Source organism: Littorina saxatilis, linkage group LG9, assembly GCF_037325665.1.
Source record: "Littorina saxatilis isolate snail1 linkage group LG9, US_GU_Lsax_2.0, whole genome shotgun sequence".
NCBI classification, from domain to species: Eukaryota; Metazoa; Mollusca; class Gastropoda; order Littorinimorpha; family Littorinidae; genus Littorina; species Littorina saxatilis.
The window spans coordinates 65,654,154-65,661,511 of record NC_090253.1 but is presented as its reverse complement, the minus strand read 5'-3'; the positions used below and the strand labels follow the sequence as shown (position 1 = coordinate 65,661,511).

General features: G+C 42.1%; 1 long non-coding RNA gene across 1 annotated transcript; it reads left to right on the top strand.

Annotated features, from left to right (window-relative positions):
* The first annotated feature begins 331 nt into the window (after positions 1-331).
* LOC138976841 (uncharacterized) lies at positions 332-6,299 on the top strand. The gene is made up of 2 exons (XR_011459172.1): positions 332-543; positions 783-6,299. It is a non-coding gene; the product is annotated as an uncharacterized lncRNA (long non-coding RNA).
* The last annotated feature ends 1,059 nt before the right edge of the window (positions 6,300-7,358 follow it).

Genomic DNA, 7,358 nt, shown 5'->3' with positions numbered 1-7,358 from the left:
CGGACCAAAACTGTTATTTTTTTATTCAGTCACTTGCAATCAATGAATTGGCTTGATGTTTGGTAGTTTTCTTCAAAAATCATTATATTTTCAGAAAACATCAAGTTTGAATGTCTAAATTAAATAGAACAACTGAAAGAATTATTTAGTTCGTAACAAAATGGGCAAAATAAACCTGCAAAAATGCTAATTTTAGCATTTTTCAATGCACTCTTGGAAAAAAAGTATGTGTCCAATTGAAAAATAAATTGGCACACATATTTAAAGCATCATTACCTACATTATGTTCTAAAAGCTTTCTGTTTTGTTGGAAATTTTGCTTTTAGTAGCTGTCATGAATTATTATTATGAGGCGCGAACCTGTCAAGAATAGAATAGGCAACCGAGACTACTCGCGCATTACACGACGTAGCCAAGTGACGTATTCATATGACGTATCCAAGTGTACTGACGTAAACTAAAATCGTTTCACGAGAGGGTCGTTTTCCGCAAGTCCATGGAGCGAAGAACGCTTGGAGGAAAAGCCGTTCCCCTTCTTTGAAGGTAAGTGACTGTGATTATTACATCGACAATCGTTCCACGGGATCTGGGCGGAGATGAGTGTATCGTGTCAGTCATGTACATTGTGTTGTTGTCAAGTTGTGTACGTTTGAATGTGCGCTGTTACCAAATCCCCATTTTCCGAAACACAGTAATAGAGAGAACGATAATAAAATATGAACAAACCAAGTCTTTTAGACAGGCTGTGTAGGTAACACATATGGCCCTTTGATCTGTTTCAGGAACCCACGGTCCAATTGATTCATTCATCTTCCTCTTCCTCATGTTGCCGAAATTGTGGAGAGAGATGTAACCAGACTACTTCTGCTATTAACTTGATGATGGTGTCTTGAGAAGAAGAGTGATGACTCAAACCAGGAGCGCGGTCTTCAAGACTAGTCAAGTGCTGCACGTCATCTCGAGTACCTTTTCAATGACATCGAGCTAAGTCAAAACTTCATAAACATTATGTGTATTCCTTTTGTTTTGATGTCCTCCAAGGGAAGATTATGAAGAACGTTTGCAGCAGCGGAGTCACGTTAGATTACCGTGACAGAATTGAAATCCAGCAGCAATAGACATGTGATCAGAGTGTGCTGAGATGCAAGTAACATGACCTAGCTTGAACAGTGTGTGATACATTTAGTACGATACTGATATTTAGCAAAAATATAGACTAACCTGATTAATGTGTGCTGCATTGCAAGAATTTTATTAACACTATCCATGTATTAAATTATGTAAACCAATGTTGACCTTTCTCCGCTACTTCGAGAGCATGGGAAAGAGTGAAGGAAAGTAAAGTCCAGGCAGTACCTGTTTCTTTAGCTAATACGAAAAGGCGGCGTGTTTTCCTTCCATAAACTTCCTTTGGAAGGCGCACGCAGAAAGAAACAGGCTGACGAAAACTGACCTGTGACATATGGGGGCTTCGTCCGGGATTTTGTAACTCGTAATTTCAATTTGGCTTCCCCAAACAAATTTTCTTCAAACAAATTCCCTATTCGTTTTTCGTTTGTGTGTTAGTCCGTTCATGTTCATCATCGTATAAATCAACTTTTGTATTTATTCATGTTTATAGTTAGTTCATCATTTAACGATAACAGAGTCTGACGTGTGTGCTTCAGCACACGGGAATAATCCAAATGAAGAGTGACGCAAGGCTTTGACGTCACTATAATAATTCACGTAAAGCACTAATGTTATAGTAGTTTAGTTCCCCCTATTTGGCTGTGCTAAACAAAAGGCTATAACAGAAGACAGTGGACTAACACCCTGTCAGGCCATCCTGTGTCCCTTAGTCGACAAAATTATAATATTGTTGGTCGCCGTGGGAGGTTGGTGGGCGAATTGGGTTATATACGAGGGATAGCACTCATCTTCGTCCAGAAGGACCGTGGAAGTGAAGTTGATTCTGCAGACAGTCACACTTCACAACGCCAAGAGTAAGGGTTAGGAAAATTAGATTATTGTCTATACAGCAGTAGATAATTGAAGAATCTTATTTCGACTTACTGTGCGATAGAATCGAGTTGATATTAATATAGGCGAAAGGTCCACGTTGATGGAGCGCCGATGAGATATTAAAATGAAGTTCACTCGATAGAACGGTATATTGTTTGGCATATACCAGAAGAACCATAAATTCTAGTGTTAGGTATCCGTGGTTGTAAAAGGATATTAGAATGGTTCAGAGAAATCGTGTCATTGGGACACGTAACGTTTACTGAGGTAACGTTGAACGTTCATGAATTCAAGTAGCAAAGTGAGCTTCACTAAAGTAACACTTCATTCTATAGTGGGGGAGTTTTCTCTCTCTAGTAAATAGTGTGTGAAAAGCAGTTTAGTCAAATCGGTTTTTCAACCGAGCATCACGTATTTGCAGTTTGATTCAGTGAATATCTGTGTGTGAGTTAACGTAAAGGATATGCAAACATCCAAACACCCGAGTACTAGGGCGCATATAGCAAGAATGAACGCTGACCCGCAGAACCAGAATACGGCCGAGGCCGTAGTTTCAGATGTTGAAGGTGGTGACACATATGTCAACACCCAAGGAGAATCGAGCGATAATGATTCTCAGACGTTAGGCGCGCGTGTAACGACTTATGTATCCGCTGCGAGTAATGAACGTGCAGGTCCGATCCACCCTGAAAAATCCGGATTAGAGTGGACTCGCGAACTTTTGGCGATAGGACGAGAGTTAGGACTCGAAGGCAAAGACTTGCGTGAGTTTGTAGCTGAAGAACGCGCACGAGAGGAACGAGAAGCTCACGAACGCGAACGTGAACGTGAAGAACGCGCACGAGAGGAACGTGAACGCGAACGTGAACGTGAAGAACGCGCACGAGAGGAACGTGAACGTGAACGTGAAGTTCTCGAACGCGCACGTGAACGAGAAGCCGATCGCGCGTTTCAGCTAGAACAGTTGAGGATACAAACGGAAGCACGCCGAGACAACGCCAACAATAACGCGTCGAGGCGTCGTGGGGATGACGACTTTATCCCCAAAATCCCTTTTCTTGATGACAAAGACGACATCGAGAGTTGGTTTGCACAATTTGAACATTATGCAACCGACTGTCATCTCGACGACGAACGCAAAGCTACGAGAATGGTGTATTTCCTGAAAGGAAAGGCAAGAACCATTTATGCAAAACTCAGTTTCGAAGACGCGCGCAACTACAACACTTTGAAGAATGCGTTGTATGATGGATTTCAACTGACAGCAGATCAATATCGGAAGAAATTCCGTCAGCTGAAGCGAAACCCATCTGACACGTACAAAGAACATGTCACCAAACTTGAGCGCATCCTCGATAAATGGATCGAGTTAGCCAAGTGCGATGAACATGTGGCAGATCTGAAGGATCTAGTTCTCAGAGAACAATTAGAGAACACCTTCCCTGCCGAAGTGATGTTGCACGTACTTGATCGGAAACCGAAGTCTGCGAAAGAAATGGGCGAAATTGCCACGGAGTACGAACAATCACGTTCGAACATCAGGCCACGGCAATCTCACCAAAACCATTCTAGCGGCAACGCGTTTTCGAACACGAAAGGTTCGAACGTCGTCGAAAGTGACGCGAAAGAGAAATCGTCACAGAAAGAACATAAATACGTGAGCGATGATGAAAAACAAAGACTGAAAGCCACAGGCTGTTGTTTTTTTTGCAAGGGCAAAGGGCACCTGTCGCGATTTTGTCCCAATAAGGGAGAAAGCGTTCACGCAGTTCATGTTCGAAATGAATTTGATGGACAAGAAATCCCCGTACATCTTGACAAGCTGTGCAAGTCGTGCAAAAAGAAGGATTTCAAAGAGGAAGTGTTCATCAAATTAGACGGCCGAATCGTAAAAGCATTACGCGATTCCGGATGCTCAGGTATTATGGTCAGGGCCGACCTTATACCTGAAGAAAGGTACTTGGCAAAGAAAAAAGAAACTACTCTCGCAGAGAAGAAAACACGGAAATTGTGTCCCACGGCTGTGGCCCACATTGACTGTCCGTATTTTGATGCCAAAACCGAAGTGGTCATACTCGAAGATCCCATTTATCCTGTCCTCATAGGAAAATGGTATGGTGTAGGCCAGAACAAGAGGAAGACCCCTTTGTTTCCAGTACGTGACCCGAGTTGGTATCAAGGTGAGACCAACGCGGCGGTCAGTACACGGAAGCAAGAGAAGAGAAAAAAAAAACGGAATGAGAAACCTGTGCCGGGAACTAGGCATGATGACAGAAATACACACAAGATGTATTCCCCGCAAGATCTCAAGAGGGCTCAGAATGATGATGAAACACTGGCAAAAGTACGCCAAATGGCTGTTTCAGGAGAATCATTCCACGGTGTGAAATATGTATACAAGAAAGAAATCTTGTACAGGACAACCCTCGACAAAACCGGGAGTGAATCTAGTAAAGTCGTTGTTCCCAAAGAAATGAGAAGCAAAGTGCTTTCTTTTGGGCACGACCACCCGATGACAGGTCATCTCGGGCAGAAGAAAACCACTGATAGAATCAGGTGTGAGTTCTGGTGGCCAGGTTTGGTCGGAGACATAAAACGTTACTGTCTCTCGTGTGACACATGCCAAAGAACAGCGCCAAAAGGCAGAACCAAGAAAGCACCTCAAGACAGTCTGGGGTTCTCACCCTTTGAAATGCGGTATGGCAAGACCATCAGAGGTCCCATGCAGGTTCTGCGTCGTGCATGGACTGATGAATCGGTCGAAGGTGAACAGAAGACGACAGCAGAATACGTTGTCGACCTCAGAAACAGAATTGACGAAAAAAAAGAAGAAGCAGAAGAACACATCGCCGTAGTCATCGAGGAAGATGATACGATGAACGATGATATCTTCCGAATAGACACTCAGAAGATGATTCCTCTGCTGGAAACTACTCGTACAGAAGATGTCACAAGCGTGAACTTCTGTAAAGAATTGAGTAGAGAAAGAACAAAAGAGGCGAAAGCGATCTGTAGTGCATTCTCCAAGAATCTGACTGATGTACCGATTACTACCAACTTGGAGAAGTGCAGAATCGAACTTACAGAGAAGAAACCTGTGTTTGTTCGACCGAGACTCGTACCTCATGCGATGGTGAAAACGGTCGAAGACGAGATCGACGAGATGTTGAAGCTCGGGGTCATTGAACCGGCAAACTCACCGTACAATGCTCCAATCGTTTTTGTGAAGAAGAAAGGAGGTAAGAAATACCGGGTTGTGACAACCATGGAGCAGATTATTTAAGTCGCGCTTCATATAGTGACTAAATTTGGGAAATTCATTCTCAAGAAAGGGGCTGTCATGAATTATTATTATGAGGCGCGAACCTGTCAAGAATAGAATAGGCAACCGAGACTACTCGCGCATTACACGACGTAGCCAAGTGACGTATTCATATGACGTATCCAAGTGTACTGACGTAAACTAAAATCGTTTCACGAGAGGGTCGTTTTCCGCAAGTCCATGGAGCGAAGAACGCTTGGAGGAAAAGCCGTTCCCCTTCTTTGAAGGTAAGTGACTGTGATTATTACATCGACAATCGTTCCACGGGATCTGGGCGGAGATGAGTGTATCGTGTCAGTCATGTACATTGTGTTGTTGTCAAGTTGTGTACGTTTGAATGTGCGCTGTTACCAAATCCCCATTTTCCGAAACACAGTAATAGAGAGAACGATAATAAAATATGAACAAACCAAGTCTTTTAGACAGGCTGTGTAGGTAACACATATGGCCCTTTGATCTGTTTCAGGAACCCACGGTCCAATTGATTCATTCATCTTCCTCTTCCTCATGTTGCCGAAATTGTGGAGAGAGATGTAACCAGACTACTTCTGCTATTAACTTGATGATGGTGTCTTGAGAAGAAGAGTGATGACTCAAACCAGGAGCGCGGTCTTCAAGACTAGTCAAGTGCTGCACGTCATCTCGAGTACCTTTTCAATGACATCGAGCTAAGTCAAAACTTCATAAACATTATGTGTATTCCTTTTGTTTTGATGTCCTCCAAGGGAAGATTATGAAGAACGTTTGCAGCAGCGGAGTCACGTTAGATTACCGTGACAGAATTGAAATCCAGCAGCAATAGACATGTGATCAGAGTGTGCTGAGATGCAAGTAACATGACCTAGCTTGAACAGTGTGTGATACATTTAGTACGATACTGATATTTAGCAAAAATATAGACTAACCTGATTAATGTGTGCTGCATTGCAAGAATTTTATTAACACTATCCATGTATTAAATTATGTAAACCAATGTTGACCTTTCTCCGCTACTTCGAGAGCATGGGAAAGAGTGAAGGAAAGTAAAGTCCAGGCAGTACCTGTTTCTTTAGCTAATACGAAAAGGCGGCGTGTTTTCCTTCCATAAACTTCCTTTGGAAGGCGCACGCAGAAAGAAACAGGCTGACGAAAACTGACCTGTGACAGTAGCATTAGAAAATAATACTATAATTCTATATATTATTATGATATATCACACAATCAAACAAATTATATTTTTTTGATTATCAGCTTTATTTTAGAACACAATATAGCCAGTCAAGTGAACATTTGATGTGCAAAGTTTCAATGGAATAGGTGAATATTTAAACAAGTTGATCATGCAGACAGTGTAGCTGCCTGTGATTTCGCGCGAACTTTCACCACATAAAACAGCAAAAAGTTCAACATCTATCAGTCTATGTCCTTTATGGGGGGGTCATCAAGAGATTAGAATCAAAACTATCTTCACTTGAGCTACTGTCTGATTCATCATCTGTGTCAGACTGTTCTGAGCAGTTTTTGGAATCAAATTCATCATCAGAACCGATAATTTCATTCAACAGAGGCCTTGATTAAAGGGATTTTTAATTCCCACCAACCTACTTTGACCACTTATTGCAAGAAAACTATGTATGCTAGAGACAAAATGTAAACTGCACATGAAAATAGAGATATTGTTCTAGCTTTTGGCAACATCATAATTTAGTATATCTGAAAAACGATTTTTTTCCAAATTCTGGGTGACCCTTACGCTGTGCAATCTGGTGCATTCTGAGACTAAAATTCAACTCGTTTGGATCAGGTAAACAAGTCGCGTAAGGCGAAAATACAATATTTAGTCAAGTAGCTGTCGAACTCACAGAATGAAACTGAACGCAATGCCATTTTTCAGCAAGACCGTATACTCGTAGCATCGTCAGTCCACCGCTCATGGCAAAGGCAGTGAAATTGACAAGAAGAGCGGGGTAGTAGTTGCGCTAAGAAGGATAGCACGCGTTTCTGTACCTCTCTTTGTTTTAACTTTCTGAGCGTGTTTTTAATCCAAACATAT